At 40.4% G+C, this 27849-nt stretch overlaps 1 pseudogene across 1 annotated transcript; it reads left to right on the top strand.

The window, feature by feature from the left end:
• The first annotated feature begins 13570 nt into the window (after positions 1 to 13570).
• LOC121960939 (serine/threonine-protein kinase H1-like) lies at positions 13571 to 25656 on the top strand (annotated as a pseudogene). Its single transcript, XR_015775341.1, has 3 exons — positions 13571 to 13928; positions 15125 to 15821; positions 24031 to 25656. The product of XR_015775341.1 is annotated as a serine/threonine-protein kinase H1-like (transcript).
• The last annotated feature ends 2193 nt before the right edge of the window (positions 25657 to 27849 follow it).

The following is a 27849-nucleotide window of genomic DNA, read 5'->3' as shown; positions in this document are numbered from 1 at the left end:
TTGTAATTTTCATCTGATCACGCTGCTTCCTCACTGATACCGATCACAGTGTTGGTTACACTGATCAGGGATCAGATAAATGCTACACCAGCACATTAAGCATTCTGTTTGACCTTGTGTGTTAAAGATGCTGCAGCCATTTTCATCCAGTTGCTCGATATGAGATGAGGAGGAATTTTATTTTAGCTGCAATATCACAGGAGTAAAGACCCTGTAGAGACTACTTCAGGGCTGTGTCCACAGATCGCTCTTTGATGTTACACCTGGGAAGGCTAAAGATTATTATTATGTGTGCGTAATAACACCAACGTGTTGTTTTATATTGGCTCAGATTTCAATTCACATTAGAGGAACACTTTAAATATCTCATGAAGAAATGACCCAAACAAATTTTAAAATAAAATTTAAAAAGTACAAGAAAATTACCTAAAAAACTAGCAGCAGCCCCCGAGAAAAATAGGTTTTAAAAAAAAGAAAAAGTACATAACAATAACAATAATACAAATATTGAAATATATTATTATTATTATGATAATTAAAAAATAGTTTTTTGGGAATTTTACCTAGATTTTTTTCGAATAATTCCCCAAATCCTTTAAGTTCTTTCAATTTGCAGAACATTTCATGCCAAGAATTTGCAAATACACCCTTCTCTGTCCGAAGCCCTTCCCACCAGGTGAACTCGGACAAACTTTATACAGTAGCACAGTGTTTCCCATGCATTGAATGCAAATAAACCTGCCTGTCCCAGATTTAATGCATCTCAGTTGCATTTGCACTTTTTTTTTCCTTTTTTGGATCCGATCCACCTAAGATGCAACCACTAATGGATAAAAAAAATTGTCTGGGATTATACCTCTGCACCATCAGCAACACTGCAACCCCAGCAGTACTGTATACAACATCTATTCTCACCCTTCAGTCCACTCTTACACTGTTAACCTAAAAAAATGAGAGGGCCTTGATGAGTCCCCCGCTTTGGCTCCTGTGAGGACCTCATTCCCAGCAGAGTGGCTGCACCCATTACAGTCATTTTACATACAATGATGAATTCAAACATTGCATGCAGCTGTACTTACACTTGCATTACCTCACCCTACATTAGACACACACACAACCTCTGAAACCTGGCAGCTCCCATGCCGTGTCACTCTATCGAGATAGATGGTTCCTCTAGACTCCATATTGACATCTCGTGCTCACCGAGTGGGAGGCAATGATTTCACTTGATAATAAGTCGCCTGACTGCATGAGTGTCATCCCCCCCCCCCCACCCCCCCGAGGCACATATTCCACGGTAGAGCTGCTGGGAGATGATAACACCGTGGAGAGATAACGGCTTTGGGTACGGCGTGTTATAGCACCTGAGAGGGCGTTCGTTACAGTGATTATGGTTTTGACAGCAATGCTGAGAGGTGAGAGGGACAGCAAGGTATTGTCAGCAATACCAAAGTCCCATTATCACAGTTAAGGTTTCTGCATGCTTCAGCTAAATGACAGCAAAGTTGTTCATAAATTGTACCGAAAAGCTGCAGTTGAAAGATGGAGAAGTTTCAGTGTGAAGTCTCGTAAATGCTTGCAAAACACGGGTGTTTGTTTTTGCATTTTTTTACGCTTACAATATTTTAAATTGATGAGGCAACAAATAAAGTCCACCAAAATGTCCAAATTTAAAAGTAGACCAGCTTTTATCAAGTGACAAATTAATCTTCACTTTTTAAACTTCTGGAGCTGCTTAGTTTAAATCCCAGCGGTGTGTTTGTCCCATTTCTCCCTGGTGTGTAACCTTGAAAATATTATGTGCTGGAATATATAATAAAAGTAAAATGCAATGAAGCTGATTAAAAGATTTAAGATTAGGTTCAGAGTCGACTTTGATGCCTCAACAGCTGTAAACTTTTACACATTTTTTTTTTATAGCATTTTCATATTTAACCCTTTGAAACCATCACTTTTCTTGTGCAGCACTCAGGCACATTTTCAAAAACATTTAAACCTTTAAAACAAGCAAATTGGTGTGATTTCTTTCAAATACTTGGGAGGTGGGCAATGAGCAACGAAAGAGGAACATTTGCAAGAAATTAATAAAAAAAACACAATAAAAGTACCTGAACAAAGGTAGACAAAGGTATTAAAAATTGTTTTTAAAATATTTAATTTTTTTTTTTTTTATTCTTTTTAAGCTCTTTTTCAAGTCATTTCAATGTTTGCTTTTGTGTGTGTTTTGCTTTCCTGTAACTTACAATAGAAATTGAAATAAACCTGTCAATGTTACAAACATCCAATGCCATGCTTCTTGGAATGTTATCACGAGAGGAGTAATCGCATAGCATTTCGGGAGAAGTTGCATAATATCACTCAGTAGAAACACAGTCATCTCGCAATTGTGTTTTACCAACATTTTGAAAATATCACTGAATTTTTTCACAAATCTGTAATGGAAACCCTTTTTGTTTTGGATGCTTAAATGCACAGTTTGGTTCATACCTAAAACCTACCTTAAAAGTGATGCTCAAGATTGACCTATACAATTAAAACAGTCTTTACTGTTGTTGCTGTCATGCAGTTCCAGACATCAGAAATAAGGCTGATAAAAATGGGACAACTAGAGGACAACATATGGACAAAATATTAAACTACTATGTTCATGAAAAACATCCTGGGTGGAGTTTATGGCTTTTATACATATCTTGAGATGCAGGTGTACTGACTGGGAATTTCTCCTCAAAGAAATAAAACAGAATACAACAAGCAAAATCAAAAACAGTGACTGAATAGCTCCCTAGTTGGTGTTGGCATAGCAACAATGAAGCCCAGATTTCTGTGCTCTTTACAGGAATTATCAGCACAGCTGGGATGCATCTTGATCAATCTGATTCTCTGAACAGGGCTTAAAAGAAAAGTTGCTGTCATGTGTTGACAGTGGTGAATAGAGGGGGAGAAAAAAGTTAATTCTGTAAACTTTGGTACCAAAACTAAAATCCTAAGCTTTTACCACAGGCATAAATGTGTCACACTCACATTCACAGTGTTGTTGCCTGTCCCTCTCAAGGTTTAAAACGATAGTCACACCAATAATCAACCTGTATTCATAATCATGTTTGTGTAATTCGGAGGTGTTATTATGAAAATTAATTCCCAGTTGATTAAAAACTCATGCAGTGTCCAATAACACTGCTTAAAAACCATCACCAGTACAATCAAAAGAATGAGGGGGAAAAAGAAAAACTTTTCTGCGCTCGCAATATAATTACAGCCACTTGCATATTTCTGTCTGTCATTTAAAAATGAGTGTCTGGGAGCAGGATAATGGGAATAATCCCGCTGCCCATTTTCAAATTAAATTTTGGTGTTCATGGTGAGAGGACTGCGTGTGCTCGCCTCTTGGAAAGCAAATCCTCTGTTTGAATAACTTCCCCCCAAGGCTTGATGGATGTGATACAGATATTAGATTTCCATCACTTCAAACTCTGAAGTTTCTGCCACTGGGTGACTAAATAATTGAAGACTTCTCCCATAAAAACGCAATATATCTGTTTGAGAAAAATGTTGCTTCCTCAAATTTATCAGTCAATATTTCAAAAGTGAGGATGAGTCTATCCCCGGCAGCGTAACCCTTCTGTAATCAGAGACCTTAAAATGACTCACTCTCAGTCCAACATTTATTTTGTAAAACTATGTGTCAGATCTTTTGTAGCTGTTGCCACATTTTTGCATGAAATACAGTCTTTCATTATGCGTAATAATTTCCTCATTTTAATATTTTAAGATGTCAGACTCATGTTAATTATTCCCTTTTTATTTGAAAATATTTTATTTGATTTCCCCCAAATAATTAATAACATTGATAAGCATGAGATATAAAAATAAACATATTCAAATTAAAGTTTTATATTTTCATTTTAATTCAGTATTTTTCACAGCCCTCTGAACTTATGACATATTAAACATATTTAATATTTGATATGTCATACATTTGACAATATAGGCACATGCAATTTACATATCTCACATTCAAAATGTAAGATATGTGAAAACATGTACGCAAGATTGCATGAATTCATAAAGAGGCACAAGGTTTATCACATGAGGAGCAGCATTTCGAACGTGATTAAAAAACAGTCTGACTACAAAGTCCATTTAGTAGCAGTTCTAAAGCCTTTGATTATATTGCATGGTTTTCATCAGCCAATGGAGTTGTTGGAGAGTTGGAGTGAGCACTTGAAGGACTTCTGTGTATGATGAATATCGATAATACAACCAATACCAGTACCACCAAAACCCCAGAACAGCTATCAAATGGACCTTGGAAATGAGATTATTAACTGCTTTTTCCAAGGTCAGAAATGAACTATAAGTTCAGCTTTTAGTCAAATACTTCATGTGCTTCCCAGAAATATCGTACATCCCAGATGTGCGATCGTAATTATGGCATATATGCATTCAAGTGCTCAGTAGAAAAAAAACAACAAACATGGACACTATAAATATATATAAATATTTATTTGGTTGTGGTTGGTGTTTTACCAAAAGCAAGTAGCACAGAGCTAATCGATGGCTACGACTGTGTCTACACTCTTTGAATCTGGGGTTACGCCAATGCTTACATTACCAAAACACTGTCCTGTGGTCGGGACTTTTCAACAGAAACATCTCAAATGTCACTCAAAGCAGCAATGCTCTTAATTATGAATAACTTGAAGCATTAATGACACAAAATGGGTGAGCTATTCAAAAATACAATATAGAAATTTATAGAAGTTTATTCTGCTGTAAAGTTGGACATTTTAATATGAGGATGTGACCAGCTCTTGGAGCCAGCCTCAAGTTGCCATTACAGTAATTGCAATTTTTAACACTTAAGTGTTGGCTTCATTTTTCAGCCCTGGAGGCTGACGCTTGCTTTTAATCCAACATGGAAGAGAAGTCCACTGTGATCAGATAAAGTCTACAATTCCATTACAACTGAGCAAATCCCATCTGCTGATGAAGATCATGTGATATGATCAAAAACTCCAGAACAGCAACTAAATGGAGCTCATAGTGAGACTGCCCCTTCCAAGGTCAATAATTATCTCTGAACTTTAGTGACAAATTGTGGATTTCAGACATTAAAGAAAAAAATTATATGTGCTATTTTGTGAGAGACAGTATATAGTGATAGCCTTAGACTGAGCACATATTTTTGGCTAGAAGAGTTTAACATTTTGTCCTTGCCACCAGGTGATTTTAAAGGTCAAGTCTGATGGTTGGAAATAGTGGTCTCAGAGCTACAGCGAGAGAAACACCGGCTGCTCACCATAGAGGACGGAAACTTTCCTCAGAGGTCAGGTTATGAGTTAAAGGACAGTTTGTGCCCAAAACAGTTAATCCTTTGAAATCTGGAGTGACATCCCTTTTCTTGTGCTGTTTTCAGATGCCCCTCACAACTATTTACCTACCTTTGAACCCAGAGCAAATTGGTGCAGTTTCTTTCAAATACTTGGGAAGAAGACTATGAATAACAAAAGAAGAAAGTATGAAAAATATAGCATGAAATTAGTAAAAAGTACCAGAACTTTTTTTTGTTTATTTGTTTTTTTAAATTGCACTTTAGCAAGATACCCTGAAAATTGCAAGAATTTGGGGGAAAGGTGACAAGAAAATTATGTGAAAGTTAGTTAAAATCAGTTTGTTTGTTTTTAGTGGAGAGAGACAGAAATGTTCCACAGAATGCAAAGCTAGGGAAAAAACTATATTTTTATAATCATAATAATATATTTAAAAGCATGTTACTTTCACAGTCTGCTCTGCCTCTCTCCTGCTGCTGTGGGATTTTTTCAATTTACTCCCCCCCACCCACCTCTCTCTCCACCCAGCCACTCCCCCTCATCAGCCTCATCACCATCATCCTGGTGCTCCCATCTGCTCTTCATCTCCAATCAAGCCAGTAAGCAGCCTTTAAGCAGCCTCACTCCACTCACTCTTTTCCAGATTGTCTTCGCTTCAATGCCTGTTCTTCCAGCACTCACTCTCAGACTGTTTTCCTGGTTTCGAATCGGCTCACCTCTGACCACCGGTTCTCGTCTCTGCCTCAGTAAACCTCACAGCCTTCTGTCTCCGACCATGAGTTTTGCCTTTTCACTTTCTTGTTCTCATCTGCCTGTGGCTGTGCGGCTCTGTCAAGACAGAGCCTCCAGTCGAGCGAAACATCTCCTCCATGTGAGTGCCGCTAGTGTTTATTGTTCTGATGGTACATCGATTCCCCGCCTGTCCTCGTTGATCCCGCTGCCTGCTCCTACTGGATTCATCTGCTCTGTTACATTCACCTGCCAGTCTGCTCCACGTTCACAATTTCCCCAGCTGAACTCTGAACTATCACCTGTGAACATATGCTCACTCCAGTCTCTCTATGAACTCTGTGATACCCCAGGACTGGTAATTGTCTACTTACCTGCAGCCTGACTATGTTCACCTTTGCTCCATGTAACCTGCCTAAAGATTAAATAAAGGTCATCACCAACTACTCACCTGCTCTGTGGTGCTGTAATTGGGTCCTACCACACCTCGTTACAGTTACAGAATTGCAATTTTTTGAGCCCTTTTTCCAGGTTTGTAAGTTTGTTTGTTTTTACTATTTTTTCATCACCTTCTTCCCATGCTTTTGAAATTGATTTTTTTGTTCAGGTTAAAGGTCAAAAGGGTTAAAGGCTATATCTAAAATGTCAAACAGTTTGTGACCAGGAGAGTTAATGCTTCTTTAAAGCTGATGGCAAATGTAAGCAAAACATTATCCAAGAATGTTGTTTTACGGTGCAATTTCCCACATAATTAATCACGTCAGTTCCACGCTTTTAATTTAAATAGTGAATGAAGCATCTCTGCAGGGATTACTCACTACGTGACTCACCGTATTTCTTTCCCAGGCACAGCTCAGTGGCTCTGCTTCAAAATCAGAGTTATTAGACCACTTGACCCTCCCTCAGTTGTTTCCTTTATCCCTCTGTCTGCTGGAGAGTAATTAGTGGCACTGTTCATTAATTACACATGTGAGTCCATGGCCAGACATCAGAGCACGCCTGGGCAGGTGACTGTATCTGTCAACTGAATCCAATTTTGCAGACTCGCGCAATGTTCATGATTTGTTCAATCAAGACGTCACAGACAATTTGTCTGGCATGCCACGGCCCTCGGCCACCTCTGTGCTCTTCACAGAAAAGAAAATTAGAGTATCCGTCAGCTGTCCCTAAGGGTCTTGCCTTTGGGAGATGTAGCATCCCCCCACCCCCACCCCCCTCCTGTTCACAGACCTGGCGCCTGCCTCACTTGTCACTGTAATTAGTTTTGTTTCGCTACCATTGTGCTCAGCAGCCCTGCTTTATTGCTGCATAGCTGCGTGCAGTCGGGGCTCATTCCACAGCGTTGTATTAAAGTAGGCTGGCTTTGAATGCCCTGACATGAAAAAACAAGTATTCTCCTCCAGCATTGATTTCTTCTGCTCTCAACTGCTTGTAATAAGCAAACATACTTCTTGTGTCCAGCTTCCCACTTATTTGTATCTCTCCGCAAAACAACAATTACAGGCCAGTGTTCCTTTGATGAATCGTGGATGGCTTTAATTAATCAGCTGGATAATGCTGCATGCGGGCGCAGTGGGGATAGAAGAGGTCACGGGGGGACTTGGCCTCTCATGGATGGGAGAGCAAATCTTTGAGACTGATCAACAGCAGCAGTGTTATTTTACCAGCATGGTCTCTCTGGAAGTACTTTTCTGGTGTGCACAGGATTTTAAGGACATAAGACTGAACAAGGCTATTTTAGGTAGTAAGAAAGCCAAACAAGTGTGTAAAGGACAGTGTTAATTTCAAAAACTATGATGAAAAATGTTCCACAATAACTTTTTTATGACAAAGATGAGATGCCGAGGAGCTACAAAAAAAATAGATCTTTGATAATAAAACTATGACTAACACTATTTTTTGTTTTCGTTGCCGGGAAGAGACAGGTCTAACAATGATTTATTATGTTTTCGCTACCATAATGTCAACACCAGCACATGGTGGGATAACACTGCGCAAAGTTATGTTAAGCGCACAGCAACCAACACCAGGCACCAACAAATGCACATGCTGGCACAGATAGTTAGAATTTGGAAACAAGGACACAGATGCTTAGGTTCAGAAAAATAGCATCACATTCAGACAAAAAGCAAACACCGGAGTCATGAAAGTCCAAGGTTTTGTTGGGCCCATCCTCACAGCCGCCCAATAGGCACCCTCACACTCCTTATTTTATGTTGTCAACAGCAGCATTACAACCTGACACCATGCTGCCACATATCATGCGAACGCGGCAGGTGCCGTCTTTGGGCATATAATAACATCGCAAAAGGTTCTGCCCGGCTGCATTCTCAGCAAGCACCGTCCAGCGGCATATCGTTTGGACATGAAGGATTGCTTTTGGCATTTAGATCTTACGCCAAAAGCACCGCCAAGCTTTAGAATGAGAATGGGCTGAAAAGTCATGTCTCCATGGACCTCTTTCTGCATAGGGAAAGTTGGAAACACACACTTGTCAAAAAATATGCTGTAAAATTAAGATTTCCCTTTAGTGCCTAGAATCGCATACCTTAGAGTGTGATGTTTATATCCTGAATATTAGCCCAGGCTAGGTAAAATAGGAAAATCTTCATGAATTATGCAACCTTCTGGAGGTACAGATTTTTAATATGCTGTTTCCAATCATCCCTGCTAGTTGTGATGCAAAGTGCACACCAGAAATAGGCTCCATGCTGTCTCGCCCACCCAAAGCTAACATTTTCAAAGTTCAAGTGTTCATTGAAACATTTTCTTTTTTTCCAAACCCAACTTTTATATATAAATATATTTTTTCAACCGAGGAACAACAGCTCTTTCGTAGATTTTCACTCGTCTGTGCTTGTGAGCCACTTGAGTCTTCTGCTTTTTGTTTGCTCCAGCTGCAGTCCGCTCTCTCACAGGCAGGTATCACATCCTCCGACTACAATAACAACAGTAATGAACTGACTGGCAAGTGGCAGCTGCGCTCTGACCGCTCCTCTGGCCTAAACTGATTCACAGCAGCCTATAATGGCTTTTACTCCCAAGGCCCCGGCGTTACCAATACCACACACATGTTGCGGGTTCATTTATAACCGAGGACAGCCTTTTAGTAATCAGATAGTGGTTCGATAAACGCTGAACTGCTGACTCCCTTGAGGAAGGCTTCTGAAGGGCGATTTACCACCTCAGTGCTGATGTGATGTCTATCCTCTGTTGGCTCTTTGTGTCTGTGTATGGAGGGGGCGTTGGGGTTCTATGTCTCTCTCTCTCTCGCTCTCTGCTGTGTGTGAGCGTGTGTGTGCGCAGTCCTTTGAGAAAGGATAGACATTGTGTGACAGCAGAACAGACTGATAGGCCCAGCATCCCCCTTGGTTCCTCTGAAAGAGAAAAGAAAAAAGAAAAAACTGCAGCAGACAAGCAACTGATGATGCAGCCTATATCTCTGTCCAATGACAACACAATTTACACCTCTGAAAAGACACAGTATTGTATAATAGCATCTATGACATTTCAGTATAAATAAACATTTCCCTCCTCTTAACTGCCAATGGATAAAACACAATAGCGATTAAAGCTCTACTTATTTCATGAAAGCTTTTCCATTTGCTGCTTCTCAGCATCTGGTAGGTTTTTAGTGTGAAATAATCCTCCTGGCATGCAGGAAATTGTTCATTTTACCTCACACAGGAAAGCAGCACATATCTTTTGATAAATACAAGTAAATAAAAGGAAGGGAAGAACTTAGCATGAGCAGCATTAGCTACCAATTACAAAGCAGCAAATACAAAAAGTTAAACTCAACACGTTCTCATCCAAAGTCCTCACATATTGCCGCTTTGCGAGGACTTTCTGAGACTACATATTATGCTCTAGGTATCCTTCTGCGTCGCTATTGATGTCATGGGATGTCGCTACCATGATGTCAGTACAAGCACATGGTGGGATTACGCTACATGTGGTTATGTTTGGGCAACTCAAGCACATGGCTAAAAACACTGGAACGTCAACACGCACACCTGCTGCCTCCTGCCGGCACAAATGCTTAGGATTAGGGGAAAGGGCACTTGGTAAGGTGTAGGGAAAAAAAAACATCACAATTGGACAGAAAGCGAAACTCCTACATCGAAGTCTTGTGTTCAATCCATCCAACACCCCTCTCACTAGCTATTTAGGAGCTTTCATGCTTCTTATGTTACATCACCAGCACTGTTTCAACCTGATGCCATCCAGTGGTTTATCATACAGACACAAAGGTTCCGTCCAGCCACGTTTGCAAATGACGTATCCATCCACACATCATACTGCTGTCCCAGGTGCCAACCTGACATCCGCTGTGGTATAATCCTGCATGGTGCTGTCCGGCCACGTACTCAGCTGACGCCATTCAGTGGTGTATCATGCAGACGCAAAAGGTGTCCTTTGGCATTAGGATCTTTCGTCGAAAGCACTGCAAAAGTGGCAGTATTTTGAGAAAAGGCTGGTACCCAAAATGTGGGAATTGCTAATCTAGATTGTGGCACGACACATTTTGGCCTTCGTCTTGGTACAAAAACTGACATCCGAAGAAATGTTTGCACTTATTTTAAACCGGAGCATCTCTCTACACCCAATATTTTGTAATTCAACAAAGTAAGACACAAGATAAGATGAATAAATCATCATCTTGACTGAAAGGGAGCCAGAGAAGACAATTCCACTGGCAAAAGCTCTTAAATGCTGGCTGTAACCCACTTTTGTTCTATGTGCCACATAGGAGCGTCGAGCATTTTGAATGCCCAGTTTTGTCTATTTGGTCATTTTTCCATGACATTTTTGCTTTTATCCTTATTAAATAAGTAGGCTGTATACTTAAATAATTTCTGTTTTGGTCTGTTTTAGTTGTCTGTATTGTTGATATTTTCAACTATGTTGTGCTGCAGTTTACAGACAAAATAAATGCTGTTAAAAGTCTAGTTATGAGCAAAATGGATCAAAGATATATGTAATATGTATTGAAATTACTGCCTTGGCATGAACACAACAGCAACCTCGCATGTCACCAAAATAAAAACATGTCACAACCATTTTCTGTTTAAACAATCATAGGGTCAATAGGTAGCACTTTTTCAAATATAGACAATTTGTTTTGCAAGCATCCTCTGCACATCTTCCTAAATAGAAAAAAAAAACATGCTGCACAATTTATTCATAAACATGAACTCATTATACAAACCTCATATAACCACATTATTTCTGCCCTGCTCAAGTGAAAAAGAATAATTTAAACTCTGTGCACAGCACACTACTTGTGGTGAAAAGGTGCTTCTTCCCTCATTTTGATCCTTTGCTTTCTCTCTGCAGTCTCATATGAATAAATATGTGCATGTTTTTGTGGTGTCTTCGGTTTCTGCAAGGTTTAGCTCTTTTAAACAATGTACAGGGCAGAGGCAGGCAGAGGAGGCTGTATGTTATTTTCTTTTCTTGCTCTGCTCCATTCTCTGAAGATTATGGACACATGATGACAGCAGCACAACATAATGCAGAAAATAGAAAAGTAGCTTAGCGCTCTTGACAGGGACACAGTATGACATACTGGGCTCAACAAAACAAACAATACAATGAACATGTATACCTTCTGCATTAGTTCCTGACACAATAAGACATAATCTGCAACGAGTGAGGAATGCAGAGGGATAAAACACAGAGCAGTGTTATATTTTGCTTTTATGAAAGTAAATGTATCTTACGGTGTGCTATAATAAGTGCAAATGTAACAGTGTGAGTTCTTAATGTTGCCATTGTCGGTTTGACAGCATGAGTTGTATGTGGGCGCTTTGTCTGCAGGTAAAGAGCAAAAAACAACACTACAGTTCCAAGGTCATTCAGTGTTGATCAAAGTGCAACGCCACAAATGTAAAAGTAGTTCATTTGACTTAAGCATAAGTATATTAATTAGTCTTATGTGCTGTCATGTTGACAGTGACAGAAGAATAATGTATTTTGTAGCAATACACACACATTTTAAAAATACATCTTCAAATCTGGCAAATTTCATGGGGCGCTCCAGCAATGTTACACATTAAAGTTAGTTTTAACTTCGTAAGGAGTCAGCCTGAAAACATTTTGATAATGTCATCCATGAATGTGGAAGGAGCTTTCTCATGTTTGATAGAAAAAATACAAAATAAAAACCATTTTTCGGGAGGCCCAGAATACCAAAATATGTCCTACTGGACCAAAATCCAACAGCTTATTATCCCAAAAGCAAAGACCTTTTGCTCTGGAGTCCGGTTTCTCTGAAAATGCACACCCCCTGCAGACAGACAACTTAATTACCAGAAGAAAAAAAAATTCATATTGTTTGTTTCTGTCAACCATGCAAATTGACATTTGTTTTGCTTATTATATTGTATTTCATATTTGTGTTACTTTGTACCAGTTAATGGTATGTTGAAACTTGTTTCTCAACATTGCTGTGGTGAACTTGTTGTAGGGTTAGGCACAGACACCACTTGCTTATGGTTAGAAAAAGAACATGTTTTGGCTAGAAGCACCCACAGATGATAGCAAAAAAGCTGCTGGAAAAGCAATGATGGATTGCTGAAACACACCCGGTGTCAGTGGCTCAAACCCCACTGGGAAACTGGAACTGATTGCAGAAAGTGTTTATTTTCAGAGAAATATGATATTCTAGCAATGGCCAAATATGGTTCACTTTTTGGACTAATGGGTGTTCGAAATTTGGAGCAGTCGGACAATGGCATGGCACTATTTTTGGCACTTAACCCAAACTAAACATAAAAAAATAAGGACATCATGACCTTTACTGCTTCGATTTTCCTCTTTTCTCTTCTTCTCTTGTGTTTATCCTTTTTTCAACCTTTATTTAACCAGATAAGTCAACTGAGAAAATATTCTCATGGCCACGAGGCAGCAACAGGAGGCAAGTCGATACAAAGCAATCTGTCTCTTGTGAGGCAGATTATGAAAGTGCAATACTGAAGTGCTGGAGAGTGGTAGCGTTCAGAAAATTAGATGTTTCCCTCTCAAAAGTTGCAGAGTTTTAAAGTAGCAAATAAAAATCAAGTTGCATTGAATAGAAATGTTCAAATAAAGTATAAGTACCTAAAAAATTGAGTACTTGTAACTCTAAACAAACTGGATGTAGAAATGCTGCACCCCAAATTCCTAATTAATTATATCAAAAGTCTGTCTTCCTTTTTGCCAGTGAAGTTGATCTAACAGCTATCATTTTGGGATTATAAAATGTAAGTTATTGGTGATTTTGTTGGGGTTCTTCCTTTCAAAGTTTACTTCTTCTTGCTTTGCTCATTGTGTTAATCTCCTGTGAGAGGAGTGACAATAGCTTCAAAGTAAGCTCTGTTTACCTGACACTTTTATCACATAAGTGAGTGGGAGGATGCATTTACACACCTGCCAGCCTCCAAGCTGTTGGGTAGGTGGAGTTTGCTAATTGCACACCTCAAGAAGCACCTGGATGAAAGCATACCTAAATACTCAGCATACTCAGCTGCTGCAGTGTGGGCTTGTGTTCATTGTTCCAGCAGATGTAGGAAACATTTTTTGCTCCCTCTGTCTGATGGCTTGTTGCATGTGAGTGATGGGCTGTGGGAACAGTAAGGTGCTGCCCGAGGCATCCAAGAAGGGCTATGTAAGTGTGGTGCAATCGCTTGTGGCATTTAGTAAAGCACGTGATGATGATGAGCCAAAGAAGAAGTGTACGAAGAAGCAAAGACGTCTTTGGTTTTCCACCAGCATCAAGAATTGTAAACCAGCATCAAACAGCCACCAGCAGATACTCAGAGATGGACAACACTTGGACAAAGTAGCCAAGTACAAGGACAAGTTTGATCCACGTGTGACTGCAAGGTAAATATTAACAGTAAGGTTTTCAAAACCATATTTATAACAGGGGTGTTTCGAAGATTTGAGGGGGCTCAGCCCCTCGAAAGGGATCCTCCTCGTGGCACCTTATTTACCCTGAAAAGCTTTAATTATGAATTGAGATGTTAACAAAAGTAGTAGTTGTTGGTAATTGTTACTGAGCAGAAACAGAATATTTTACAATATCCTATCATGAAAACTAGAGTTGGAAAAATAAGTATGTATTTTTGTTAAAAGTGACAGAATCAAACTGAGTACATTTCGTCAAGAACAAGTATGGACAGATTATTAGATCTGGGGCTTTTTATTATCATTATTAGGGACGGTTCATCATTTATAAGAGAGGAGGGGCTAGTGCAAAAAGGGGGAAACATGCCTTCCAAACCTGTGGGCCGCAGGTTTTAAAGGCATGTTTCTTTTTAATAAGTTCTGGTGACTTGTTTTTTCTTTAAAATAATGGTACTTTTTTTTTTCTTTTGAAATGTTTTGATGATTTTTAAAGAAAACATTTGTTTCAAATCTGTGAGCCTGCCAAAATCATAATCACCAAAATACACCATTTATCACAGCAGAATCTCTAAAAAAAACTTAATGTATCAATATTAACTTAATGTATAAGATAAATTAAAATAGACATCTAAAACTGATGTTATCCCAACACTGTCAGCAGCCAGTTTTTAACATTTATTCAAAAGCAGATTTGTGCAACACAACACAATGTGACATGACTTATTAAGAACATTCACAGCGCGGATAGAAGACAGTTAATGTCATCAGCTTTCTCACTCAGCCTGCCACCAACAGCCTTCATGAGATACAATTTATTATCAGTAACAGTCGACATTTATTTGAGAGGCCCGGGCCTTGAAATACCTGAAGACCGGCTTCCTGTACTTGTCAGATTGGAGCAGGGAAACAATTAAAGCAAGGGAAGTGATGTCTTTAAAGGAAGCGCATGTCTCCCTCTATGTCTGATTAGTCACAGATTATATATTGCCCTGTTGGTTATCTAAATCATTGTATGGATTTGCCTGGATTGGCTGCAGTGGGCTGTACAACATGCAGATATTTCCCCATACATCACTGCTGCAGCTGCAGTGAGAGACACTGAGTGCTCTGCAACAGTGTATCATGAGATAGTTATGTTGTAATGAGTCATCTCTCCCCTCCTGCCCTGTCAGATACGACATCAAAGCTCTGATCGGTCGAGGAAGCTTCAGCCGCGTCGTGCGTGTGGAGCACAAGGCGACTCGCCAGCCCTTCGCCATTAAAATGATGGAGGTGGAGGCCCCAGAGGGGCGTGAGGTGTGCACCTCGGAGCTGGCGGTGCTGCAGCGGGTGAGCCACTGTAATGTGATTCAGATGATCGAGGTGTTTCAGTTCCCACAGCGGGTTTACATGGTGCTGGAACTTGCCACAGGTGGGGAGCTGTTGGACCGAGTTGTCAGCAGGGGCCACTTCACAGAGAGGGACGCTACCCAGGCTCTCCGCATGGTGCTGGCTGGGGTGGCTTACCTTCACAACCTGGGTATCATCCACAGAGACTTGAAGCCTGAGAATTTTCTGTATTACCACCCAGGGGCCGACTCTAGGCTGCTCCTGACTGATTTTGGACTGGCCACTTTTGGCAGCTGCAGAAGTGACAGTGGAGATCAAACCGGAACAGACAGGACTTGGTTCCTGAGAACCACCTGTGGAACTCCTGAGTACATGGCCCCTGAGGTGTTGCTGAGGAGATCATATTCCTGTGCGATGGACATGTGGGCCCTGGGGGTCATCACCTACATAGTGCTGAGCGGATCCATGCCGTTTGAGGACGACAGTCGCACTCGGCTCTACAGATCCATTGTGAGAGGAAAATACAGCTTCCATGGAGATGTAAGTTTACTGGGCTTTTCACTGCACAATTTATTTATTTACTTTATTATTATTATTATTATTATTATTATTATTATTATTATTATTATTATTATGGGCTCTTAAAAAGTTATTGACAAATTTTCAAATTTATGTCCATATAAATGTGTGTGTAACCTAAATAGCAGTAAGTCTGTTTTTATCTGTAACACCAAGTACATTTTTCTTCAAGTGCCAGCCCTTAGTTGTCCTTATAGAGTGTTTTTTGAAGAAGAAGAAGGAGAAGGAGAACTGTACTAGAGTAAAAATAAGTTCAGAGTACATACTGTCCAAGTTGTTTTTCAGGGATATTCTCTCATAGAAAAGGTAGAAGTTGTCATTCTCATAATACTTCCACATTCTTTCACATAATGTAGACTTGACCTCTGCTTCTAGTGATGCAATCCTGACAATGTTTTGACAGTCTTACATATCATTCCCACCTCTGTGCAGTCATGCAGTCAAAAAGGAAACTTTTTTAGTTGTGAATTTTGTGAGAGCTCAGCAAGACATTTAAACTAGAAAAGATGATTTTTTTTTTTTTTGGCCAGGTGTAATTATTTTGCCAGCTGAGTTTAACATAATTATAAAGACTATGTCTGCTTGAAGTTTATCTCTGCCTCAAAAAAAAGAAAGAGTTTGAGAAAATCATCCATCTGCCATTTCCATTTGACATCCGCCCTTTTCCCCACAAATCAATCTGGTTTGTTGTGCATGATGCACATGCTTTAAAATTACCCAACCTTAGCAACATATTCCTTCCCATATGGCTGTTCCATCTACTCGCTGCACAACAGTGATTCACACCTTAATCATTATGCTATTAGAACTTCCAGAAATAGCTATATTACTCCATCCTTTCCTAGTGTAAGAAGAGCATTTTCAACTGTAGCAGTGCAGGTGTGGGAACAAGTTGAATTTTTCCTCGTTTTCATCCCTCCCTCTGCAGCCTTGTAAAGCATAAGAATGGATATGTGAAAGTTTGTTGTGGTGTCTCGAGTTTCGGCTCGGTTTCGTTCTTTGAGGATGCCTCGAAATGGGGAAAAGGCGGCCCTGCATGTTTTTTTTCTCCCTCTCTTTCCTCTGTCATACAACTGAAGTGGGTATTTTTAACAGCCTATTCTGTCGAGCTCGGTGGTGAGTTCGAGCTTGTTCTTTCACGCTGATTACACCCAAGGCTGGATTATTCACTGGGCTTTAAGCCTGGCCCGATTCTCAGGGATGCAGTCTGACATTTTAGTCTGGCATACAAGAGGCTCCCTTACATAGGCCCTGGACTATTATCCCTGTGTTTACCGCTGCACTGACCACCAACTGAACAATAGTGCAAAATCCTTCTAGACGTATGCTCGGGCTTATTTCACGTTTCTCATGGTGGCTTTCGACACAGCTCATATGTAGGCCACACTGGCGCAGTAACCCACATTTTCAAGGACCTCACGTTTAACATCTCACATCCCACCGAGACGCAGTAAAGACATCAAACTCACATGATGACAATATGAAGACATCATACATGGATGAGTAGCGGTCCAGGGCTTGACGTATAAGCCATCAATCACATTTCCATGTTGACAGGAAACTTATTCTCCATCATATGCGAGTTTCCACCCTCTCTGATTGACACCACATATGCACGCTGTGATAATAATGCTGATGAAGGTTCACAAGTAGCCACAAAAATGTGGAACTCTGTCACTGCACAGGTTCTCCGTGTCATACAGAAGGGTGCTTCTCCTTTGGGCGAACAGTTTCAACAGCCCGAGCAATTCCCTTCACATATTAAACTCGACTTGAAGAGTTTCATTTGACATGAGCTGTCCGCCAGTTGAATATAGTGACACAGAGACCTGCATGATGCACATGAATGGTGTCTTTTTGACTAAAGGTATTACTTGTCAGTGTAATTAGTGTTAGTTATTAGTGTTAATATTTCAAACATTTTCACAGCAGACATGTTAACTTGTCATAGTAAGAAAAGCATAAGTGCAACTACTAACATTAACAAAGGATCTGCTCCATTCAAGTGTCCCAGTAAGTGATGACAATGAGCCAGTGTGCACACTACCAGGACCCTGAAACCAAGGCAGCGAACTGGAATTCAGCCATCATTCATGTGATTACTTTCACCTGTGCTCGACAGTGATAAAGGTCCTCAGACCTGAATATAGATTGTCGGATTACAGAAGAAATTGCAAACAGAGTGCCAAGAGAACCTTTAGAATAACTTTTGAAAAAGTTGCCATAACAGGACTGTCCACAATCACAAAAAAATTAAGAGTTTGAATTTCACCTAAACTTTGCTCGAAGACGTATATTGCAATGGTCTTGCATGAAACTTTTGTTGGCTATGCGCAGATCCTGTGAGAATGTTGATGTCATGGCCGCACTGGTGTTCCTCCATGGTGTGTCATTACAAAGTTACACCGCCAACTTCTGGCCTGGCATGCATACTACAGCTGTCTGGTTGTTTTTGCGGAACCGTGTACACCAGGATCATTCACACAATGTTATCATAAGAACGTGGATTTTTTTTTTAATGCAAAGGAAAGCCTTTTCTTTTTTGAGGCTACATTGACAGAAAGACTTTTTTGTTTTAAAACACAGAACTATTGCTACGTTTGTGCCTATCATCCACAATACTCCAGCATTTCTAAACCCCTTAAACAGAGACTTTTGAGAACACTGCTGACCTTGTTTTAGTTCAAAAACTCCTGGGTTTTGTGTTAGTCTGAATGTCAGAAAATGATTAAAATGATGATGCAGACACCTACATTTGCTTCTGTGCACAGTTGCTGTTCTATCTTCATAGTTTTTTATGAAGCAACCAACAGTCTGACAGTCTGTTTCCTGTTTACACTGGCACTTGCATGCCTAGTATATGTGAATGGCCATGAAATGTGCAGTAGTATGGCTGGAAATTATTTCTGAAATGTTTTTTAATGTGCTTCTGTGTATGGAAATAGTTACCATTTTATATACACTGTGCTAAAATTAAAAAAAAAAATGTGGATGTAACATGAGTAAAACAGGAATCGGGAACAGAACCTGTGTTTTATTCAGAAAAGTTATTCCACTACTCAGTAAAACTGCTTCTTGGAACAAACCTCTGACCTGTAACCTCTTGGATTGTGAAAAGAAATCGTGGAAAACATGCAAACTGTTGCTAAAAGGCCCAACCGTCGGCTCAGCTCAAACCCAGAATATTTTTGCGTAGTGCACAACAAGTATATTTGAAGTATAATAGCTCAGAAAAGGAAATAAAAAACCATTTGGTATATCAAAATGAAAACTAAAACCCAGATATTTATTGTAATTTGCATTTTAAACAAATGCAAAACTGTTGTTGTATTCCTCTCTATTTAATTAGGTCACATATCAATCTGCCTTTAACAATCCCCCTCAAAATATGTTTTGTTATTGACATGAATGAGTTATTCATTCGAAGTCAAATATGAGTCAACAAATTGCTATATAACAATATTTAAGACTCTCTAGGGTGACAGGATGCACAGTTATGTAATACATTAGTTATTCATCAACTGCAGATTGCAGAATATTGTCAGTGTAATAAAAAGAGATTCATTTCAGGTATTATTTTTCCAGATGGACGTATAAAGATTCTTAAAAATTACTCTTCTCCTCTGCTATGCAAATTAATACTCAAGGGTTGCAATTACAAACATTCTTCCAAAAGTATAAGTAACCTTGTGTTTAGTGAAGCAGAATAGGGAAAAGCAGTAATTGTGTGTGTGTGTGTGTGTGTGTGTGTGTGTGTGTGTGTGTGTGTGTGTACTTTTACTTGCTACATAGTGGGGACTACGACACGTTTTTAGCCAACAAAGTGAGGAAGTTTTTGGAAAGTGAGGAAATTATGGCTGGTCCTCACTTCTTGAAAGAGGATTGAGACTTAGTTTTAAGGTTCAGTTTGGAATTCGGGTGAGTGGTGGTTCAGCCCGTTCTCATTCTGAAGTGGTCAAATAGTGTCGCTTTGCAGTGCTTTCAGTGTACGATCTTGATGCTGAAAGCCACCTTTCATGTCTGCATAATATGCCACTGTCCTGCATTCTTGCAGCCGGACAGAACCAGTTGCTGTGTTATAAGTACCTGCTGCATCGGTATTATACATGGACGGTCGGCGTCACTTGAGACCTTGGCAGGACAGAACCTGAATGAATGTAAAATGCATCAGATTGTTAAGTGTTGGGGTAAGAGGGCCAGGGAAAGCATGATGTAACTAAGTGTCCTCACAAACACACAAGTACAGGATACTGTGTGTGGCTGTGAGTGAGAGAGAGTGTGTGTGGGTGGGCTGGGGGTTTTGGCTGTAAGATGGAGGTGAGACTCACTAAGAAATGCAAACGGCCCCCGGCACCTGTCTACGAACAGGTCCCTCTGTCTCCCCAGCACCCCCCCCACCCATACCCCCAGTGTACTGCCAACACACAAACAAAAAAACACACACACTATGCATACATTCGCCACCAACCCCACACCACCGCTGGTGAGCCAGCCCCTGGCCTGAAGACCTGTAGTGCAGACTGACACCGATGTGTTTACTCAACAGTGGGGGGAGGGAATGGGGTTGGGGGTGTTAGGGAGATGGATGGCATTGTGGAGGAGATGGGAGGGAAGAGAAAGGAGAGGACAGAGGACAAGCAGGGCAGAGGAAGAGCGGGTGCAGCCTCAGGGGCTTTTCGCACCTTATCACTCAATCCACTCACTGCACGTAGGACGGAACGTTTCCCTCGCACCAAATCAGGGACATCTCATCTGATGTGTGCAAGTGTATAAGTGGATTTCCGTGCATGTCTGTGTGTGTGCATAGGTGTGTGTGTGTGTGTGTGTGCATGTCATGGCAGTCTTTAGTATGTAAAGCACAAATCGGTGCATTAGTTCAGGCCAGACAGCCGCCTGGTTACCTCCTCTGCATTCTGCTGCTGAAGACACATTTTCCTGGCCCAGCCCAAACATCTGCATGTCTCAGCAGCAGCAGCAGCAGCAGGTCAACATGGTTAGTCCACTCTGCCCCCTAGTGAGCTCCATGTGAACAAACCCATTCTCCACTTAGCCACAGTGTATTATACATGACAACCCAATCTCTCCTGCATCCGGGTATTGATATTTTGATTACTGCAGTTTAAGCTGCAACTCTCACCTGAATCAGCCACCTTCTCCCATATGGACTCATTATGACGTGGTACATTTAAACTTGGCTTAATTTCTCAGGAAATGCTGCCAGGCGAATCAGAGTGAGGCGGGGACTCTCGCGCCTCATAGTTCATTACTCAAAAGCGCATTATCCTCGTGATCACATTAATCCAACCTTCAAGCACTTTTTCATTTGTTGCAATCACAGCTTTGTCGGGTAAAGATGTAGCGCGGCGCGAACACAGTCAGCTCCTCATTCGCTCTAACAAGATGTTGCCAAGCCCCGTAGGTTTCTCCACTGCTTATGCCACATCTGCACCCCGCTTGTCTCTCCCTCCTCTTCGGCTAGCTCTGTCTGCTCAACAGTGATGTATAACAGCGGCTCTCGCCCCCTCTTCCAAACACAATAAAGCCTTTGTGTATTTTGACGTGAAAAATGTTCGAAATAAGGGGGAGAGATAAACTTCCTGCAGGTGGCTTCGTTCCAGGAAAACAACACAGTTATGTCTCTTCTTCTTCTTTAGGTGTGCCACGTTGATAGTGGTTGGGAGGCAAACTTTTGCTACAACTTCATAGACTTTTTTCCCCCCACATCCTTTCTGCCTTGTAAAGGCTTCACCATCTCCTCCTTGCAGCCTCATGTGTCTCCGTCGTTTCAGAGCAAGAACAAAAGGCATCTGCTGGCCATGGCAACCATCAAATGTGTATTTCATGGCACGGTAATAAGGAGCCTCACCGAATCACCAACAGCACTAGATGAGGGGGAAAATCACACTTGTTAGTCGTGGGAGCCCAATCAAACACTTTCTCTCCTTCCCAGGGAAACTGAGTGTCACTCTGCCTGCCTCTCAGGTGTGAAATAACAACACAATGAGAAGAAAGTTTGAGTGAGAGGCAGTTTTATGACTCGTTCAGCGGGGCGGCTCTGCACCTAGCTGTGCTTGCACACACACTCCTCTCCAGTCAGTGCACTGTGAGAATAAGCGAGTCCCTGCTTCTTTGAATTCCTCTCACCGGCAACAGTCTCGCGATTGTCAATTTCATGCTTGATTAATTGTCATTACTCGGCGAGAGACAAAAAAGGGAGAGAGAAATGCATTTCGGGATTAAAATGGAGAGCGAGACCTCCCTAAAGAGTGAGATTTAGTCGGTGCGAGGTTGAGCGAAGAATGAGAGAATTTTGCACACACAGATTTTACTGTATTTAGTTTTTATTCTCCCCAGCCAGGCACAGTGGAGAATATTACTACTTATTGGTGGATATTTTTGCATGTTAGATACAAGAGAGTATTACTGTGTGGTTAAAACCTATTATGCTTATTTTCAGGTTCATACTTGTATTTAAGGTCTCGACTAAAACATGTTTACATGCTTTAACTCTCAGAGACACTTAATTTTCCTCATATTGACTGTGTGTATTCATCCTCTGTCTGAGAAAGCTCTGTTTAGTATCTGTCTCTTTTAGCCCCCCTCCCGAAAAAGTTTCTGGGCCTTCCACATCTTGGTGTCTCTGCAGCATTAGGCAGGTTTCCATTACAGATTAGCGTCTTCTTGTGATATTATTCCAAGAAGCATGGAGATGGATGTTCAGAACATTAGCAGCTTTATTTTTATTGCAGCCGCCTCACTAGCCGTCATTTTTTCCAATCGACTACTACTGCAGCCAGAGTATAACAAACTGCTGGAATCACACTGTTCAGAACTGTAGGAGACCTGACATTTTTGCTCACTTTTACATATATTTACCTTAATATTTGAAACTTTGTCCATGTTTAATATGAACACCCCTTACTCTTTGAGACCTGAGCAAATTGGCTTCATTTTTATAAGAATTATGAATATAGTTTTCTGGACATTTTTCCTTATTTTTTGATAGTGTAGTGATAGTGTTTGAAGTGTAAAAGTGTCCATGCAGCTAATTTTCATGTCAATTTTTTTTTTTATTATTATTTATTTATTTTTTGCAGGACATTCCTTGCCAAGCTGCTCCTTGCCTTTTTTCTCCATGGTTTCAAAAGAAAACAAACAAAAATTTCTGAGGTCACACAGGTGTAAATGTCTGTGAAAGGCGTTAACAAAGTGGATGTTGAGCCAGATTCTAATATATTAGATATATATATAGATTCTATATAGTCATATATATATATAAGATGAAAAATACAGAAAAGCATGAAAGGTCCCCTTTAAAGAGGCAACCTTTGAATTGTCATTAGCTGACTTCATTCAGACAGTCCCAACTAAACATCAGGGAGAGAAAAGGCATTCATGCTTTTTGACACTGATAAAGGTTATTGTGTTGTGGCGCGATCTCCATAAGCAGTGTTCGTCTGCCTCTTTTTAATCTGATGCCACATCAATCTAATTCGATGTCTGCATCAGTAATATTTTATATAAAATAAGACGGAAGCACAAAGGTCATCAATTTCCCGAGGCAGGCTTCCACAATGTTGTCTTCATGACAAAGAACCAAAGTCGGCATGAATAATTTAATGATTCTGAATAATGATAATGATTCTGATGCCTTCTCTCTCCGACTGCAGAGATGGCATGGCAGATTTCAAAGCATTCTTGAATGTCAGCTTGGGTCATGACAAGGGGAATGATTTGCTGTTTGAATTAACAAAGAGCAAAAGATCCCAGTGAGGCTCATCTGTGGCGCCTTTATTGAGGAAGCTAATGCAGGCTTAGAATAAACATGCGCCCAAATCCCACACATACGGTGAGGCTGTCCTACGTATCCATTCAGCCAAGACTGCTGCTTCCCTTTGCCCAGTGACATTTAGCTTTCCTTTGAGTTTAGTTCTGCTTGTTAGGTCTGCAGAGCACAGGGATCATAGTTTTATTTCTTTGTTTGAATGAAATCTTTCATCCCGCTATGAAGAGGCTTTGAATGTGTGCAGGCGCCATGTCTCGATACCCAGCCACGCTTTGAGAGCGCTGTGGGTTCCAGAGTGTCTATGTGTGTGGGCTGAATTGACTTCTTCTGGGGTGAGTGTTTTTATAGACGTACTGACGGCAATCTGCTTCTTCTATTCCGCAGCCTTGGCCTTCAGTGTCGAACCTGGCCAAGGACTTCATCCAGCGCCTGCTGCCGTTGGACCCGGCCACCCGCCTGACCGCTGACCAAGCCATCCGTCACCCATGGGTGGTCACTATGGCAGCCAGCTCCTCCATGAGGAACCTCCATCGATCTATCTCTCAGAACTTCAGGCAGCGGGCATCGCGCAGCTCCTCACGGTGCCCAAGCAGCATGGCGAGCTCCATTGAGTCCAACAGCTCGGGCCTGGGAAGGCAAATATCGCTGGAGGGGAACCAAGAGCGGCAGCAGGGCAGAGCATCTGGACTGACTCTGCCTCAGAGAGCCATACAACATCCAGCCAGAGGCTTCCAGGAGCATCATCACCATCCAACTAAAGCACCAGATTCATAAGAGGGCTAATGGATGGAACCAGCTGCCCAAAGCTCTGTGTGTTGCAATCACAAAGCTCAGAGCTGCAAACAGGGAGCCAAAGTGTTTAGGACAGGTGTTGTGACAAAAAAAAGTTTCCTTCCTTCTCTGGAGTTAGACTTTTTCTACACTGTAAAATCTTAACCAGCTGATAAACTTGAAGAAGGAAAGTAAATATGCCAATTATAATTGAGGCTGTCAAACGATGAATTTTTTTAAATCGGGATTAATCGCAGAATTTCTGTAGTTGATCGCAATTAATCACATTTTTTAATGTTTTCAATTGCATGTTTTCTTTTGTTTAAAGATTTTTTTTCGGGCTTTTTTGGTCTTTACTGGACAGCACAGCTTAGTAAGGGGGGAATCAAACTCATGGCAGCTGCAGCAGGGACGTAGTCTTTTTACATGGGGCGCCAACTAGGTGAGCTAATGGGCGCCACCTATTGCATGTTAATAATTAATAATTACATTATTTTGCATCACAAAACAGTTTTGAAGTCCCTATTGACATGGTTAAGCAATTCTTAAAAGATTGTTTTGATTAGGAATCAGATGACAGCAAAAAAACTGCATTGGAGTAGCATAAATTGGGCATGTTGGTAAAGGGGAATCTCATGGGTACCCACAGAACCTATTTTCATTCAGATATATTGAGGTCAGAGGTCAAAGGACCCCTGTTAAATGGCCATGCCATTTTTCCGTCACGAATATTTTGCCTAAATTTGGAGCTTTATTCCGACCCCTTGCTGAGAAGCTAGCATGGCATCAGTATCATCACTGTAGCTTTACAACTCAGCCCGGTACAGCCTCTTAAAACAGGAAAGTCATCTGGCAATTAACACAAGTAAAAAATTAATGCATTAATTACAGTCCTTAATCGCATAGCCAGAAACGCGTTAACGTTACTGTTTACTCTATATCTAAATGTCAAGTTTACTTAAAATTTTGCTATATTTACTTCTGTGAAATTTTCGCAACTTAAAAATGACAAGTAAATTACCCTGTTCTTTCTGAGAGTTAGAATCTCTTGTTAACCAAGTTAGTCAGACTCAACGATTGTGCCAGTGATGATGTTAGGAGATTTGTAATTTCTCTTTTGTTAACATGTTTAAAAATATGATTGACTAGTTTCCAACCAGCACAGTAGAGACATATAGCACAATAAATGTCCCTGTTGCTAAAACTTAGAAAGATTGATTTAATTCAACGTTATCATTAGTTGCAACAACTTCACAAAATTAAGTACATATGGCTAAATTTTACGTTAACGTAACAATTAGATTTAAACATAATTTCAGACTAAAAGTCATATTTACTTACATTTTTCAAGGCAATTTGTATCCTAGATTTTTTTTTAAGTGAAATCAACTTCTTTTTACAGTGTAGACTAATAACCCAGGTTCCCCTGGAGGCCAAGGTCCATCCTCCATTAGTTTCACATGGTGGGGTTAAGCTGTTAGTGAATATCTCTCCATCTCTTTCTTTTTTTTCCAGACTTATATTGAGACAGAGCTGTCCACCTCCACAAGGACTCTAGCCTCTGGTTATTCACACATCTCAGACTAATGGGTCCAAGGTCTCATCTAGATCATTATGAGTCACCACATTACCTGCCTGTGAAGAGGCTCATTCCAAAAACTGAGAAATTCATCATTTAAGAAATGGGAGCTAATCTTAGCAAGGATGATGTGAAAGTAGAAGAAAACTTGCTCTGATCTTGTTCCTTTTTTAAAACAGAGTTTGAACTCCCCTCCACCAAACAGCAGGGAGATTTATCTGTTTAAACATTTTTGAGGCAGAAAGAAGCAAATGTGGTCTTTTCTTTTGTTGTCACTCCTACATAGCAGCACCCACAGCCCTGTGCAACCACTGAAAGCACAATCCAGATATTTGGTGACAGGCCTCTGTCAAGTTAAAATGAAGCTCTGGGTTTAAAGAGCTCTTTACTCTCCCCCAAACATTATGTAAGCTGTAAACAACAGCATTGTCAAAATAACTCTTTTTTTTCCAGTGAGGAGTTTTAAATTAAAATGGTAATATTAGTATGTGACAGGAGCGCATTTAACTGCGAGTAGGATGCAAAACATAATAACCAATGAAGTTCAGTCATGTTTGGTAATATTATGTATTGAGGGTTTTTTCCCCTCGTTTTAATCATTTATGATTAATGCTTTGGTTGCAGATGATAAGCCACGTATAAGACTCACACAGTGCTGAGCTGGAGCTACATAAGCCAATATAGAATGCCTGTATACAAGAATTAGTGGGAGTAAATGTAAACACCTCATGGAAAAATGACTAGAAAAGTGGCATTTTGTCATTCAACAACATGCTACATGAGGAAACTTCAATTTATTAATGTTTTGTGTTTTCAGACATCATATTTCACCATTAGTCATTCAAATCCAAGATGGAAATGCAATTTGTAGGTCTATTTTTGATGGTGTATTTTTAAAATAACTAAGTAAATTCAAGTCAACCAATCTGTAGTGGGGCAGCTAATTTCATCAGTGAATTAATATAGCATTAAAGTTTGTGGTAGACCATGGAAACATCTTCATTAGAAGAAGAATGCAAAATTTAAGTCACCATCCACTAAAAAAATGTTTTTCCTTCAGTTTATGTCCCTTAAAATGTCTGAACTTGACCAGGGGCCTACTTGCATCCATAGAAGACTGCATAAGTGCAAAAGGTCATGCCTGACCTCAGAAACATTACTGTGTTTCTTCATCCCTATTAAAACAGTGAGATGCAGTTGAAAGCACCAGAAAAAGCTAGTAAGTCGTCACTGAGTGGACTTTTTTTTGTTTCTGTTAAACAGGAATTCCTGCTGTTGTAATTCAGACTTTATTTGGTTACCACTAAGAACAAACACTTTTCTCCCTCTCATCCTCACAACAACAAGACTCTATTTAGTGCCTTTCTAAATTGCAAATACTGATGATGTCATTTGGAAGAGGCTCATGCATTATTTCTCCAGCAAGGGGCTTTGGAGAGTTGTTAATGCCTTTCAATGGCTGCCCATACTCAGTGACCTGAGATCAATGTCCCTTTGGGGAGGAGATGAGCACTGCTGGTGTATTTTGGAAGGAAAGTGTCAGCAAGTAGAAATACAGAGAGGGCACCGAAACTGAAAGTAGAATGTTAGTGGGCGAAGAGGAAATCTCCTTAAATTGTCGGAGTAAACGGTGCGTGGTCTGCTTCTTTTGTGCTTTGCTTAGAGCTCCACAGTCTGCTTTAAGAACAGAGTCACAGCAACTTTTTTTTTGTCTAAAACAACGTGGCTGTGAGAAAACACATTCTCTACTGAATTGTTTTGAACTGCATTCTGCAATTGGCTCCATATCTGGCGTTATCTAATGTTTGACTGCATGGTCGAGGAAGAGGTGATTTGTCATGCATTTTTATTTT

Source organism: Plectropomus leopardus, chromosome 21, assembly GCF_026936395.1.
Source record: "Plectropomus leopardus strain MGB_pleo_1.0 chromosome 21, ASM2693639v1, whole genome shotgun sequence".
Lineage (NCBI taxonomy): Eukaryota > Metazoa > Chordata > Actinopteri > Perciformes > Serranidae > Plectropomus > Plectropomus leopardus.
This window is presented reverse-complemented; position numbering and strand designations above follow the sequence as displayed.